We start from the raw sequence: 16,745 nt of genomic DNA on the forward strand, positions 1-16,745 counted from the left end.
TCCTTTTTGTATACACATGTGACTTTTTTTAGGATTTTTGTGAGATCTTCTAAAATAATCTTTTAAAAAAAGAATATAATTTAAATGTTTTCCCTTTGAACGATTTTTTCTTCTGATTTAATAAAACTTGACTTGGAAAAAACTCTTTCGCTAATTGTAGATGTTGGAGAAATCGAAAGCATAGTTTTTTGTAAGCATATAAATCTTTCGGTATACCATTGGAGTCCTTTTTGGATTGTTTTAGATTTTGAATACTTTTAATATTTTCGTTCTGTAATGTTCTGGTAAGTTCTGGTAAAAGACTCGTTTCAAAAAAAGTCTATACATGTAAATACAAACAATGGAAGGAAAGGTATTTAGGTTAATCGACACAAATTAATCGGTTTATTTGTTATTTGAAAATCGGCTATTTTAAATGATTCGAACAGTTAACCGTCCAAAATTAACCGGTTAACCGATTAACGGTTAATCGATTGAATACCCTAGTAGCTGATCAAGTAGTTGACTCTATGTAACCGGCATGGGAATCCAATGCGTTGACTACTTTGGAGCAGCTATCAGACAATCTCATTGTAATCTAAAAGGGTCAATAAAATAACTAGTCACGTAGCAAACAAAAACTTTATTGAAATTAGTAATAATTTTTTCTCTGAAATGTGTAAAAATATCAAGGTTGGTTATCCATTGATAACGGTTTAAAGGTAACGGTAACGCTTATGTGGATTATTACTGTATTTTAGTTATTTCAGTAGCAGTAGCCTAACGGTTATGGTATTTGATCTGATAGGGTACGTTAATGGTAATCGGGAATTGGCACATCGAGATCCAAACAAACTGTATCAAGCTATAAATGTGGTCATCTATTCCAATGACAATAATAGAGAATCTTGGAGAATTGCGGTTATGCAATAAAATATTGATATGTGTTATATAATTCACATGACCCTTTCTTAACTTTCGCTAAATTTTGTTGTTAATAATACTGGGGATGTATTAACATTTTATATTACATCTGTGGTTTCCAAAATCTTGGCTTTCTTTCGAATTGGAAAAAAGTTATAACCCGTATGTAGTCCAATATATTTTGACCGATACTGTATATTCACATTATGTATATTTTTGTTATTGAAAATATAAAAAAAAACTAAGATTAAAAAAACAGATTTTTTTTCTTATCACAATATTGTTAATGAATTAAAAAGAAACCAAATGTTTATTTTCATATTCCTACAAACGGGCAAAATAAAAAACAAACAAGAAAATTACAAATATTTTGTTCCTTGCATTATATTTTTTTTTTTTTGCAAATACTACCGATAACACTTGTAATTTGTGCCACTTTAGATGAAACTTATAACATGAAATAATTTCAAATATTAAACAATCGTCCAATTCTCCCCGAATGTCGTGAACAAACATACACGAAATGACCACAATTGTTTAAGAATAAATTTGATTAAATAGATTTTTGTAAAACACTTGACTTTTATTAGTTGCGTTTACCGAGGCAGCGCGGTATTTGCCTTGTATTAATTTCAATTGTAATAAGTTCTTGTTGGCACGTACGATTAATATCTAGATACTTAACACATACATATGTTTTGAGATAATTAAACAATTAAAAAAGTAAACAATTTCAGAGATTATAATAACAACAGCAAACTCTGTCTGCATGTGAGTATCCTCGCTAGTTACAAGAAGCACTCAATAGCATTGAGTGCTAAGACGCCATCTTCATTGACGTATTGAGTCAATACGTCAATGAAGATGGCGTCTTAGAGTGTAAAACATTTCGAAATTCTATTTTTGGACTGACCCGTGTTGAACCCGGTTTTTAATAACCGGAAAAGCTCACACCGTTTTTTTTTTAAATAGTGTTTTTATGAGTTTTAGTGTATTAAAAACTTTGGCCCATAATCATAGTCAAAAATAAAGTACATTTTAAGAGAAGTAAACTCGACTTTACTTAAGAGTGGTCTTTAGGTCTATCATAGACAGTTATAGTATACTTCTGACGCTGAAGTCGACTCTAAATATAAAACTAGCTGAAGTTGTTTTTAACTCGTTTAACAACAGCATCAGCTGTTCTTCGCCGAGTAAAAAAAGTTTGTCACAAAGTAAAAAATTTTAAGTTACAAGATATTGGTAGAGATTTTGCAATTATTGAACAGTTATCAATAACATTAGTACCAAAATATCGTAATTATGATATTAATCTTATCTTTTCCATTTTTCCACAACAAACAACTTTCTTTCTTTAAATGTCCCGGTTACTTTTATTGTTTACGTTTTTTGGATTTTTTTTTTAATTTTGTTGTCAGCTGTTCAGCGTTGCCACTTGTCGGTTTTTTGTTGTATATTGTATGAAAACATTTTCTACATTTGCGGTGGCACCCAGTTAAAGTCGGTTCAATTTAAAACATACTTTAATTTTGACTATGGTTGCAAATTAATAAAAAGCAGGTTTTTATTTTAAAGTTGTTTTTAAAAAGAACCGACTTTAGTGTTTGACTATGATTATGGGCCTTAAACTTTAAAAAAATCAATATACTCCAAAGCAGTTAAACTATGTTTTATTCCTAAGAGATTATTTTAGCCTTCATAAGGGTTCAAACTTACTGACGATCTTCGTGTCAAATTTGACCCAAATAGAAAATATATTTTTTTCCTCAATTTTTTTTTTAAACCTAACGTTGTTTTTGACATTTGAAATTAAATATGTATGTAAGTCATAAAATATCAAAAATATCAACCGCTCACTTTTTGAAAAAAGTCAAAAAGGTCAAATTTGATCCGAAGACCTTATGAAGGATATGAAAAACTTAGGCCCTAATTTTGTAAATCACGTCACCAAAGTGATATTTATGTGGAAAGCAAAAACAAAATTTCAAAAATTTTAAAAATTTGTTTTTGTTTTATATAGTACAACATTTTCAAATTATGATTTTTGTGCGTTTGTTCTGTTGAGAATTTGTATTCTTTATAATACACTCAGGTCTCGTTTTATGCGATTCCAAAAAAAATCTCATAAATTGAATTCGCATAAAACGATACTCTAGCTTCATATAGAAATTAATGATTCGTTCCAAAGTTCTGAAAAACCGCATAAATTCAGATTTTAATTAAAAAATCAGAACAAAATCGCATAAAAAAAATCAACAAAAATATAATTATTTAATTTACTTAAACAATAAAAACGAAATACGTTAAAAAAAATAAACAAAAATATTTATAATTACAGAATAAGTGAAAATGATCCAAAAAAAAAATGAGCTAACTGTAAATATGCATGATTAATCTGAATCACTGAATAATTGTCTGTATCGGTTTGGAATTGGTTCAACGCGACTTTCATCACTAGATGATATAATCATATTGTCATCATATGGTAAAATATCATTTTCATCGCTAGTGAATCTAGTGAATAGGGGACGAAATCGAAGAATTTTTAGGAGCTTCTTGCAAAATAATTTGTCATTAAACTTCGCGATTTTTAATTTTTAAGTTGCTTATGCAACTCTTGATATCCGGAAAACAGATCAGTCAGTCCGCTATGAATCTTTAATTCTCTTTCCGTATGTGAATCTATATTAAGAATTTGATTTTGTAAAAAACTAACTTTTAAAAATGGTAAAAAGGTAAGGGCTCGGTTATGTAAATGAAGAATTAAAAAAAAACCATCTAAATTTTCAAAATCTTTTAAAATTCTAAAAAAAATTTAATTTATAAATCCCATAAATTTGAATCCTCATAAAACGAGACCTGAGTGTAATTATATGATTTCTTTCGTTATTATTTTAATAATAAATAAAATCTTTTTTCTTCTTATTTCTAAGCGTTTTAATATTTTGCCAAAACAAAAACCGGTTATTATTGAAAAACCGAAACCGGTTTATAATAAATTGCAATTTTTCGAAGAAAACGAAAACCGGTTTCTAAAAAATGTCGATGAATCGATCACCCTAATATTTATGTATTTACGCAAGAACGGTGTACATTACAACAAACATTTAAATTGAAATTATGTTTTTGATGGCAAAAATCTCACTAACGTGTTCCCCATGTCAGAGTTATATTTTAAAGCATAAAAGTAAGTTTTGCGCCTTTAAGTCGACAACATTTTCTAATTTGTTTCAGAATATGCTATATGTCAGCAGACTAAAAATTAAAGTCATTAAACATTTAAAACAAATTGTATTTAATGTCGATACAATGTACAAAATTGCAAAAAAAAGTATGTATACATTTTTGTAAATTTGCTATCTCTAAGTAGATATTTTTCGAAGCCTTTCTTTAAAGAATAAATTTATTATAAATTTATCTCACATCTGAAGAAATTATACATGCTGATCACGAATCGGTTAAAAACAAATTACATTCGATAGTTAGTTTTTTAATAAATGGGCTATTTTATACAAGAAATGCATGTTATAAATATTTCTAAAAAATACTCTAAAACGTAACATAAATAAAAACAAATTGCATGTGGGTTTTGTTAATGTTGTACTTTTTGTGTTTGCTGGGATGCGCCATAATAATAGTAGTGTTCGGGAACTTGATAATTTGTAATAATTTGTACAAAATATCACTGGAAGTTACGGGATTCCGTTCGTTACTTTTAAAAACTTGTAACGAAAGAGCAAGGGAGTGTTAAAAGTGACAGTTCGTAGATAGAGAACATGGTATTTTTTACTGGACATTTTTATATTTAAAACATATGGTTTCAAATATAAACAAAACTAAAAAGTTGAAAATTAATACAATTTACAAGTTTGCAAAGAAAATATGTAAAATAACACAAAACAAACGTTTTGAATTGGTTTACAATAAAATACAACTTATTTTTACAAATTGTTGTTCGCGTACTTTTTTTTTTGTAATTTTTCAGATTGAGTGTAATTTATTTTTCCTCTCTAAAATAAAGTTACTGGAAAGTACGCGAACACAACTAATATTGAGAATGAATATACAAATTGGCTTGCCAGATATTTTCATAAACTACAGTGATGTTCACTAACATTTGACTTTAATATTTTAAATTATTTAGATTAATAAATCAGAATAATTTTTTTTTCGATAAATCTTTCATTTAGCGTAAATATGATTAATAGCAATTTTTAATGTATTTTTGCCTCCATATGAAAAAACGTACATAGCTCTGAACAGCTTGATCGCTTACCCTATGGCACACTCTCAAGTTTTTCTTGATAGTGACGTAGACTGCACACAACTTGAAAACAATTTTAGTACAAATTGTCCAAAAAAAGGTAAACAGCTGTTATCGTGATTGAAAATTAAAACAGTAACTTGAATGAGAAATTGAATGCAAGTTCGTTTCCATTCTTAAAAGTGTGAGTGTATTAGTAAGAAAGTGTGAGTGTATTAAAACTTGAAAGGCAAAACTTGATCGTGTAACCCCCTAGTTAACAAAAATGTATTTTTTTTAAAAAGTTATTTTTAGTAGAATTCTCATTCTAAAAAAGATGCAAAAATCGTTTAACAAATTTTGAAATTTTCAACAATTTGGCTTATTTTGGAACTTTTAGTATCTTAGTCCCCTTTTACAATGCAGAAATTGAAAGGCAGACATTTTTCTAATTCTCTTTTGAACTAACCTAAACCCATAGGGGAACATAGAGACGAGACGTAATTGTCAAAAACCTAAGGTTGTTGTCAAAAACCTAACTCTTGCAACAACAAAATACATGCTAGTCAATGTATTTTGTTTTTGTATCAGACATATGATTTTTTGTATTTTTGTTTGACAAATCGGATTGTCTCGTCTCTATGTATAATTCTCTATGCCTAAACCTGTGTAATACACACTCTACCTCTTGAACCCCTTGCCCACAAACTTCGTCTGTCTGCCTTTCAATTTCTACATTGTAAAAGGGGACTTAAATTTTTTGTTTTAAAAAACAACCAAATTTGTTTCTCTATAGAAAAAGTATAGAAGCAATTTTTGTCCAATGTGATTTGACCGACGGTATACATTACTTTATTAGTCCTCACTAATGTTTATAAACCCGTTAACCAAATGCAAAACGTTTTTAACATATTTTTTGGATTCAGAGACCCGAAATTCATATAAAAAAGCCTGTTGCTTTAAAGAAGGTCACCTCTTGAAGGAAAGGACCCAAAGTATGTATATCAAAGAGCGAAAAATAAATACATGTATTTTTTGTCTCTATTACAAAGAAAGAGAGAAATATCGAACCTGTCTATCTTTTGCCTCGTGTCTCCTCTATATACTTTGTGGTCTCTATGTTACCCTATGGTTGGGGTTTTTGGAAAAGTTTAACTGCAATGCAAGGCGAATTCATACAAGGTGGATGCATTCAAACAGCTGATTACTTTTTTTTCGCTGATTCTGATTCTAGCGGCTGTCAAAGCTTATTTTCATATTTCAATATCTCATATCCTATGCTTATAAACAACATATTTATACTTTACATAAATTAGTTAAGTCGCCACTATTCAATTATCTACACTATATTAACACGCATTTTTTTAATTTTTAAATTTCTAACTCTTGCAACAACATAATACATGTTAGTCAATGTATTTGTTTGTTGTATCCCAAGGCGTATTTAACAAGGTGACAGCAGTGGCAAATTGAAATAAATACAGGCGAATTCACTTATTTTTTATATATAGAGTTTGACATACGGGCGAACGGGCGGATATTTTTTATATATGTAGTTTGACATTTGTGCGTGCTATTTCTATAATCAGCTGTGCTGCCGATGGCACCTTATTAAATGCACCTTGGTTGTTGTATTTTTGTTTGACAATACGAAGTGTCTCGTTTCTATGTGTATTCTCTATGGAAACAGCTGTTCATCTGATTATTACAATTGGCAACGCTTGTGTTGGCGTAAGTGACGCAAATGTTCTCTTATGAAATAATCGAAGAGTCAGTTGAAAGAGAAACAAATACATGAGTGTAACAGAAAATAGAAATATTAATCAAACATTTACGCTACAAGACATTTACTCCGTTATTTACAGCAGCATGTTGAATAGAGCCAGTGTCAGCTTCCATAAAACACAGGTAGCAAACAAATAGATAGATACCAACAACAGCATTCCATTACGTTTTTTATAAGTACGTACATACATATGAACGAGTACATGCCATTTCAATAAAAGTCTATTAACGTTCTCAAAATGTTTCTTGTTGTTGTTTGTTTGTTTATTTAATTATTACCACCTCTATTGGCCTTAATCAATGATTTTTGGTTTGATTTTTGCATTGAATACAGTGTTGCCATATGTCGATAAGTTTTATCTTCACACGTGTAAATGAATTAAATATTCACAAATCATTTTTAAAATTCTTTGGAAATCTGTTTTGATAGCCGATAACTGACGGCCAAAACTGTTTTTATTTTAATTTATTTAATCTTGAATGAATACACTATTTTACACTATAACAACCAAGGCGAATTCATTACAGGTGACGTTAAAAAGCAAGCTGATTATTATGTATACCCTTCATCATGAGTGGCAAGGATATACATATGTATATAAGTTTGGCATTCCCACAAAGCGGAGTCTATACAGCCATATCCGCATGTCCATCTGTATGTTGAAATCAACTTTCCGTAGCCCCAAATAAATTACATACAGTGAGTGTCACTCAAAATCGTACAACATATTTTTTTTTTTAAATATTATGAAATTATACAGGCAATAATAGGTGATTATATAAAACATTAAAAATCATTTTATTAATTGGAACAAAAAATATGTATTTCAACAAAAAAGTTAACAAAACCTCAATTCGTTAAAAAATATTGATGAAAATTAAAGAACATCACAAAATTCATATTTCACTTAAATTCTTACAATTATATTAAATTATAATTAAATCTTTAAAAATTAAAAAAAAATTAATATTAAATAATCCTAATACTTTGTAGGGTATCATTTGCTATTTTTTAGTGCCTTTACGATCTTAAATGAAGCGTAGATATTCTGGGCAATGACAGTCTTACCCAATTTTTTTATTTGTGAATAAGGGCAATTAAAATTATACCCAATTTTCTGACAGGTAATAGCACACACAATATAAAAATAGCATTTTAAAATATTTCCAAAACATCAACTTTCTAAAACTAATGAATAAAATTTGACTACGATGGTGTACGATTTTAAGTGACATTCACTGTACATGATACATACAGTGGTGACCATATAATTAAAATATTCGTAATGATAGTAAATTATTCGTTTTATTTTAAAAATTAAAAGAGATAACAAAATTTATTTTTCAGTTCTTAAATCTAAAACTTAAAATTTAAAATTCTGTAATTAAAACATTCACTATTTTATTTTAACTGCATTTTTTTTGTACTTACCATCAATATTTCGTGGGGTAACCTTTATTTTTAATAACATTTACACATCTGTTTGGCAAACTCTCAACTAAGTGCCTGCAGAGAGATTGAGGAATTAACCATGCTTAATTGTTTTGATGGTATATCTGATGTTGTGTTGTTGGTTAACTGGACGTTATACATAGCGTTTTTCATCTGATCCCCATCGGCAACATTTCGATTCGCAACCAAGTAACTGGTCTTCCCGGAGCATCTGAGACCTTTCTTTCTTCATCGGAACACCTTGGACCTTTTCCCATACCTGATGATACAGTTTTGTTGATATCATTTAAAACATACATACTTAGCAATAAATTTGCAAAAAACAAACAAAATTAGATATTACAAACATGTAATTAAAATAGCAAAACTAAAAATGTTTTAATTATGTGTCCACTTTAAAAACAACACTTTCACTAAATAATGACTTCTTTTGTATGAAAACTGAATAGAAAAGGAAAATAAAATAAAGAAGGAATCAAGAAAATATCAAAAGATAATATATAAAAACCAAAAATGAGAGATTATATTTATGTTTTAATTATACATGTGTCCACCACTGTACATCAATATATCCGCTATAGACCCGTTTCGGTTGTTATTTAACATCAAGAAAATCTGCCCACAAATGGTTGAGATATAAGGAAAAAATCAGGATACCTAAAATTTAAAATGTATCTTAAATATTGTAAAATGTTTCCCGAAATTATATAAACAAGATATTTTGCACGGGAGTCCTTTTTGGCTGTCGAGTAGCGTTATTTTAGGGCACCCATAAATAAAATAGCATCCAATCTGGGTTATGGTTTGAAATATAAAATGGCTAAATAATGATAAGGCTTCGTACAACTGTTCCTGTTCTACGTCGTTTACACCAACCGCATGTCTTTTAATTTAAATTAATCCTGATGGAGACCATAATCTCATCGATACTGTTGGAGTACCATTTATAATTAAATTTATAAATACATATATAGGCCGACTAGGGACTTAGTTGAATCAACGTGAGATAAACCTCCAAAAAACTTTGAATACCAAAAGTCTATGTATATGTATACCGGGTTAGCCGACAGTTTGGAAAAATAATTATAGTCAGCTATCCCAATAAAGCAATAAAATCGCTCAGTTGCTCCATTCCGTTAAATAAACAGTACGTTACAGTTAGTTAACCCAAACTTAAGGTCCAAAAATATATACCTATACGTAAGCTCTTATGTATGTATATAAGTTTGTTATTCCGTGTGTAACATTAAAATTTCTTCTGTTAAAATTTCTTAGGTTCGCCAATCCGGTCAATTTCTATAGCATACTCAATTTAAGTATGTTTACATTGAGTTAATATATGCAAACTATCTCAAAGATTCTTCTGTAAAGTTTGTTGTTATGCACTTAAGATTTTTTAGCTGTTAAGGTTCGATAAAAACTAACCAAATCGGGTGAACCAGATAAATATTTTATAAAAAATTTACTTTAATTAGTGTACGAATTAAATTGGTAGTGGGTTTATAAGATTCGGCACAGCCAATTTAATACTCTTACTTGTTTACACAGCGTTAAACGAAAGTGTACAGCCGAATCTAGTACTTACATTGTATGCCCTTTCTTTATCTGTTGTTTTTATATTTGGGATCGGTTTATAATAAAATTGTATGCCCTTTCTTTATCTGTTGTAATCTTACCAGGGACTTATTCTCGCATTAGTATTCGAGCGAATATTCTTCGAACATGCGAGTTTTTTATATTTGGGATTCCGTTATTCGATATCCAATAAAATGTATAGAAATTTATAATGATGACATTCAATAACGATCGAGTTTTTACTCGTATGTTATGCTCCGTTCTCACGACGGCATTGTTCGTCATTCACGCTCTTATTCGTCATTCAACCCCCATTACGAACTGAATTACATGATTCGCCATACAAAATTTCAAGTGCGAATTACCTTGTTCGTAAGTAATTCAGTTTGAATTACCTTACGAATTACGAACAAATCAGTCTCATCTCTAATTTTTATCGAGTGTTTTGTCAATGTCAGCTGTCAAAACTACCAAAACAAAATAAAACAAGAAGAAGAATTAAATGTCAAATTGAATTACGAATCTGTCGTGAGAACGGGTTGTTTCGCAATAGTAATTCAGATCTTGAATTAAGTAATTCCACCGCTCGTCAGATTATTTCGATTACGAATGCACAGTGGGGCAGAATCGAACTTTTTTGGAAATAAATCTGGTATTTCTAAACGGCTGGTCCGAACGGGATAAAATTTGAATTGGGCATAGCCAATGAGTATTTGAGTTTAAGTTATTAAAACGGGCCCTACAAATACTCCAGGGGCGGCGCTATGGGGGCTCAAAGTAGGGTACCTTCGACATGTAAAATTTTTAAACACGTGCCATTTTTTTGTTTCCCATCCGCGTGTGCGTGCTATTTATCTCTTATTTCCTAGTTATAGGCATTTCAAAATTGAAATTTTAAAATTTTGCCATACCTTGGTCCACTTTTTTAAAAATATAGGGCTCACTTTTGGACCGAATTGACTCGAAATTTTTTTGTTAGTTAGACAACTAAATTACTAATAACATACAAAAGATTTCAGAGCAATAGCGATTACGAATCCAAAAATAACCAATTCAATTTAAAAATTCAAAAAAATAGTATATTTTTGCTGTTTTTTTTGACAAAAAAGTTGACAAGAAAGTTGTTTTTTATAAAAAAATAACTTTCTTTAAGAACGTATAACAATTTTATGTTTTTCTATAAAGTTTCTTTATGGAGAACATTTTGGTCCTATTTTTGGAACATGTCGGCCCTACGCCCTTTAGAAATTGACCTATTTTTTATCAACATTTCAACTTTGGGCCACATGTTCTAAAATCCCAAAGCAGGGATCAGAAAACGGAAAGCAGCTTTGGAAACCCTGATGTGTTCCCTATTTATCCTTAAAGTATTCTCCCAGCCCCGAAGGAAATGTGGACCCTATAGGCAAAATTGTAAAAAATACCATTTTTGGGATTTTTGCTCCAATTTTTAGGAATTGCGGGATTCCCTTCGACCTTTTGACATGTTTTTATACACCTTGTTATTTAGAATGACAAACTTAAAAAACGCAGAAAATTTCATTGAGTTTAGTTAATAAATAAAGATTTTATTGTATATTACATATTCATTGAGTTTCTAAAACTAAAGTTTATATCAAAATTTTAATAGGATTGCAAATATTAGGAACAATTTGATCGACATTCATTCCGAGCTATATTTTTTTGTTTATATAAGTTAATTTTTGGTCTTACAAACAAAATTTCAAGTCAATATCTCAATTAGATTCAAAAATATGCCACTTTAAAACTCAGTCCTTCAAAAATATTGCACTTTTTCATACTAAAAAATTTTTATAAATTTTCTTAATATTTTATTCAACACAAGTCACTGGTTCTGACTCTGTCACATTCAGAAAATTTATACACATTTTTTAGTATGAAAAAGTGCAATTATTTTGAAGGACGGTGTTTTAAAGTGGCATATTTTTGAATATATGTAATTGACATGTGGCCCAATGTTGAAATTTTGATAAAAAATAGGTCAATTTCTAAAGGGCGTAGGGCCGACATGTTCCAAAAATAGGACATGTTTTTTATACCAAAATGTTCTCCGTAAAGAAACTTTATAGAAAAACATAAAATTGTTATTCGTTCTTAAAGAAAGTTGTTTTTTAATAAAAAAAGAGTTAAGTCACCATTTTGTCCAAAAAACAGCAAAAATATACTATTTTTTGAATTTTTAAATTGAAAATCGGTTATTTTTGGATTCCTAATCGATATTGCTCTGAAATCTTTTGTATGTTCGGGTCCATTCGGTCCAAAAGTGCGCCCTATATTTTTAAAAAAGCGGACCATAGTATGGCAAAATTTCAATTTTGAAATGCCTATAACTAGGAAATTATGAGAGATAAATAGCACACGCAAGCATGTTTTTTCAAGACCTAGCCGAGCGCTTTCCAAGAATATAAAATTCGAATGGGAAACAAAAAATGGCACGTGTTTAAAATTTTTACATGTCGAAGGTACCGCACTTTGAGCCCTTGAGTATTTGTAGGGCCCGTTTTAATAACTTAAACTCGAATATTCCTTAGCTAAGCTCAATTCAAATTTTATGCCGTTTAGAAATGCCAGATTTATTTCCAAAAAATTTCGATTCTGCCCCACTGTGGAATGTGAGAATTAGGCCCCAGCTATTGATAATTTAGCATTCGCTTTGTTTTCAACTAAATAACCGATCATGTTTTGCCCCTATTGGTTATGAATACTCTTCACCATAATAATATACATATATAATATTTTATATCTTTAGCTGAAGCGTCTGGTACTTTTTGAAAATTCAAAGTTGTAGATGGTAAAACACTATTCGTTATCATACATGTTTAATTGTCAAAACTTTACACAATTTATAATATAAACAGAATTTTCTCAAATTAATAAATACATATGTAGTATATATGGCAACCTCATTTTACATATTATTACATATTTTTCTATTAGAGACGAGAAAGAAGAGGAAATATTTGAATAAGAGAAATTAATAATGTACTTTTTTAGGTTCATTTGCCTTATCAGAGAATTACACAAACGTGTGCGCGGTTTGTTGTTGTTGTTGCTGTGTATTTTTACGTATTGTTTGGATCTGACCCACTACACACACATTTAGCCATACTTACATACATACAGTGTCGGTCAAAACATATTGGACAAAAACTGCTTCCAAACTATTTCTATTGGGAAAACAAATTTGCATGTTTATTAAAACAAAAAATATAATACGAACACAAAATGGACAAAACTGCTTATGTGGGAAAAATAAAATAAAATAAAAAAATACATATTTTCAGGACCGATCTTCATAAAAGTAGGTAGAAAGATTTAGGTTCATATAAAACGTGTTATGTCCAATTTCACAACGATGATTCTTATTATAAGACAATTAGGAATGTTCAAGTAATTTTTTGAGGTGGAACTTGTATGGGGACTAGGGAAAAATGTTGACAAATTTTCGCCATAATGTACAGATAATATCAGAGTACTTAGAACTAATTTGTGCAAAATTCTATCTGGATTGCCGCATAATCATATGATTGCTCAAACAGTATTCCGGGGGACATTTGTATGGAACTTAACAAACCATATCAACAGAGAGTATTTCTGCCAGCTAGCACTTTTCTTTTGGGCCCCATCGTGTTTTCAACATACACACAGACATAGCTAGATCGTCTTAGAATCAAATGAGGACGCAGAATATATTTACTACAGTGGGTGTGTGACAAACAATGTGACCATTTTGGCATTGTTGCAGCTAGATTTAGGATTTTTTATTTTGATTTAGCTGCAAATTTTCGATTTAGCATTTGGCATTTTTTTTATAATTTTTTAATAATTTGTTTACCATTTTCTAGCTTCAATTTATTTTTCATTTTTACCCCTGTTACAATTGAAATTTGATTGATTGTACATAGTAAGTACGTTTTTACAACTATGCCCGTTAGAAGATGGATTGACTCAAGGTATAACCAGTGCGATTTTGAATGTTTTAAAGGAATTTAATTTAAATATTTCGAACATGGTGGGTTTAGGCACAGACAATGCCAGAGTAATGACAGGTATTAATCGTGATGTTATCGCCAATTTAAAAGAAAAATAAAAACATTGTATTAGTAACGTGTGTCTGCCACTCGATTCAATTGTCAGTGTCTTCCACATCGAAAACTCTACCAGAAGAGATAGAATATTTGGTGGTTTACAACTGGTTTTCAAAATCAACAATTAGACCAAAAATAGTAAGAGCCTGAGACACCAGGTGGTTGTCAATTGAAACAGCTGTAAATCGTATAGAAACTCAATGGCTGGAGCTAAAAACCCATTCCGAATCTTGTCATCAAGCTAAAATTTTAAAAGAGTTATATACAGATACAAATTTATTGCCTTTATTATCAGATATACAAAATGTAAATAAAATTTTTGAAAGTAATGACGCCGATCCAACACTCTTATTCTCAGAATTACACATTCTTTTATAAAATCTTTCATCTCAAATAGTTTTAAAATCTGAATATTTTGATCCTTTAACTTCATCTTTAGAAAATTTGTATATACCTACACAATTATGATTTTGAAAATTTTTTGAAAACAAGAACAAATATAAATTCTGAAACTGAAAAAGAAATTAGAATAATATGTAGAAATTTCAAAGCAGAGTTAATATGTCAACTAAGGCAAAGATTATCAAAAAAGTTCAAAAAATTTAAAATTTTTTGCTGTTGAAAATAGTTTAAAAATAAATAAATTTTTAAAATGATGAAATTACAACTTTAGAATTACAATGGCAAAAATTAACTTCATACGAGTGGCAAAATCTGAAGACAACTATTGAGTTTTGGATACAAGTTTATGAATACAGTAATGCTGTGAATGAAAATCCCTTCAGGGAATTGACCGATTTTGTTATGAAATTTTTAGTTTTACCATTTAGTAATGCAGAAGTTGAACGTGTATTTAGCGGAATGAATGTTTTAAAAAATAAAATAAGAAATAGAATGATATCAAATACAATGCCTAGCAAAAATTTTGTGAATTTTTGTAATGACAACTAGTTATTTCATGCATTCTTTTGTAAGGAGTGGTGGTTACCCAGCACATTATTTTATTTACTAGAATAAGTACTTATTTTTATACAGGCTGGTAATGAACTTTTGCATTTAGCACAGCTATGTAGTGTGTTTGACTGGAAAACGGGAGGTTAGTGGTTCGCCACCTGTCAAAGCCATTAATTTTTTTGTTCATATCATATTCATTTATATGTATGTTGATGTTAAAACTATTGTTATTTGAGCATCGCGCCTAAACGGCTGAACCGATTTTATTGAAATTTGGAACGTAGATAGATCCTTACTGGGAAGCGTCAATAGGCTATATATTTTTTATTTTACTACGACAGGGGTAGCGAAGCGCACCGGGTCAAGCTAGTGTATTTATATATGATGACATATCTATTTACATATACATACATATGTATAAAGACTGAGAAATATATATTTTTAATTTTTGTTTTATAATTTTAATTTACGATTCTTGAAGAGAATAAATAATTTGTTTTGTTTTTGAGTTCGATGTGGTTTTATTTATACTAGGATCGCCTGGTGGCCGAAATTCGACCACTTTTAAACAGCTTTTTAACACTTTTATGGAAAGAATTTTTAAATATTTTTTTATATTGTGCACATCTAGAGAAAAAACCTTTTAAACCATATATGTATCATCAATATTGGCGGACAATAACATAATTAAAAGTGTACCATAAAAAAAACGTATGGCCTATTTACGGTACAAATAGTGATTATTTTGGATAGGATTTAGCTGCAAAAATTGTTGAGACCTGGTCACACTGGTGACAAATATTTTAATTTGCCACAAAAGGTATAAAAACAAAAACTGTGGAAAATGCACAACAGCTAAGAAAGATGTACGGATTGTGATAGAGTTCCACACACCTCAGCTTCTAGAGTAATAGATTCTTTCAATATAGAATTAAGTGTACGGACTCTACAAAGACGTGCTATTGAGCTGAGAAGTAACCATTTACATCGCAAGAAAAACGCAAAGCTCACCTTTAATTTGCTAGAGAACACTTGTACTAATCTGTTGCACAATGGAATAACGTTTTATTTTTCGATGAATTTAATTTTACGGATTCTGATAGACTGATTAGAGTTCAAAAACCTGCAATAACAGAATAAATCCCAAATACTGTACTGGAAGAGTTGAGCATGGAGTCGGAAACAAAATTGACGATATTACGGACACCCAAGTGTATAAAAATATATTGCAGAAGATGACCACCAATGGATATTTCAATTACCCTAAATACACATGTAGTGGCCAGCATATTCATCCGACCTTAATCCTATATACAATTTCTGACAAACTGTAAATATAATGGTTAATTGGAAATTGTCACATCGCGATCCAATAACAACAATAGATAATCTTTAATTTCAAAGAACAAATTTTAATTTCACCCCCCCAAATGGATGACCAGGAATGGCGCCTGCTATAATCCAATATGTTTCTAAAATCTCTACCTACTTTGGAAAAAAGTTATTCAATATGTAAAAATTTTGTCCAATAAGTGTTGACCGACACTGTACATACTTAACACGTTCTCTTATTTATTTACAAATAGTGCATTTTAATTATGCTGTAGGTTGTTGTTTTGTGTATATTTTGTTGTTGATGGTGTATTTTTGTATTGTTGTGATTTGTTTATTTTTATACAAATTGACAAATTACGAATAAACGTGAAATAAAAACGGTACTTAC

The 16,745-nt window shown here is 29.9% G+C and overlaps 1 protein-coding gene across 1 annotated transcript in view; it reads left to right on the forward strand.

Moving 5' to 3' along the window:
* LOC135956847 (cytokine receptor-like) overlaps positions 1-16,745 on the forward strand; it is a 115,924-nt gene that overhangs the window by 13,324 nt on the left and 85,855 nt on the right. The window lies entirely within an intron of this gene.

The sequence above is a fragment of the Calliphora vicina genome, chromosome 4 (assembly GCF_958450345.1).
Source record: "Calliphora vicina chromosome 4, idCalVici1.1, whole genome shotgun sequence".
NCBI classification, from domain to species: Eukaryota; Metazoa; Arthropoda; class Insecta; order Diptera; family Calliphoridae; genus Calliphora; species Calliphora vicina.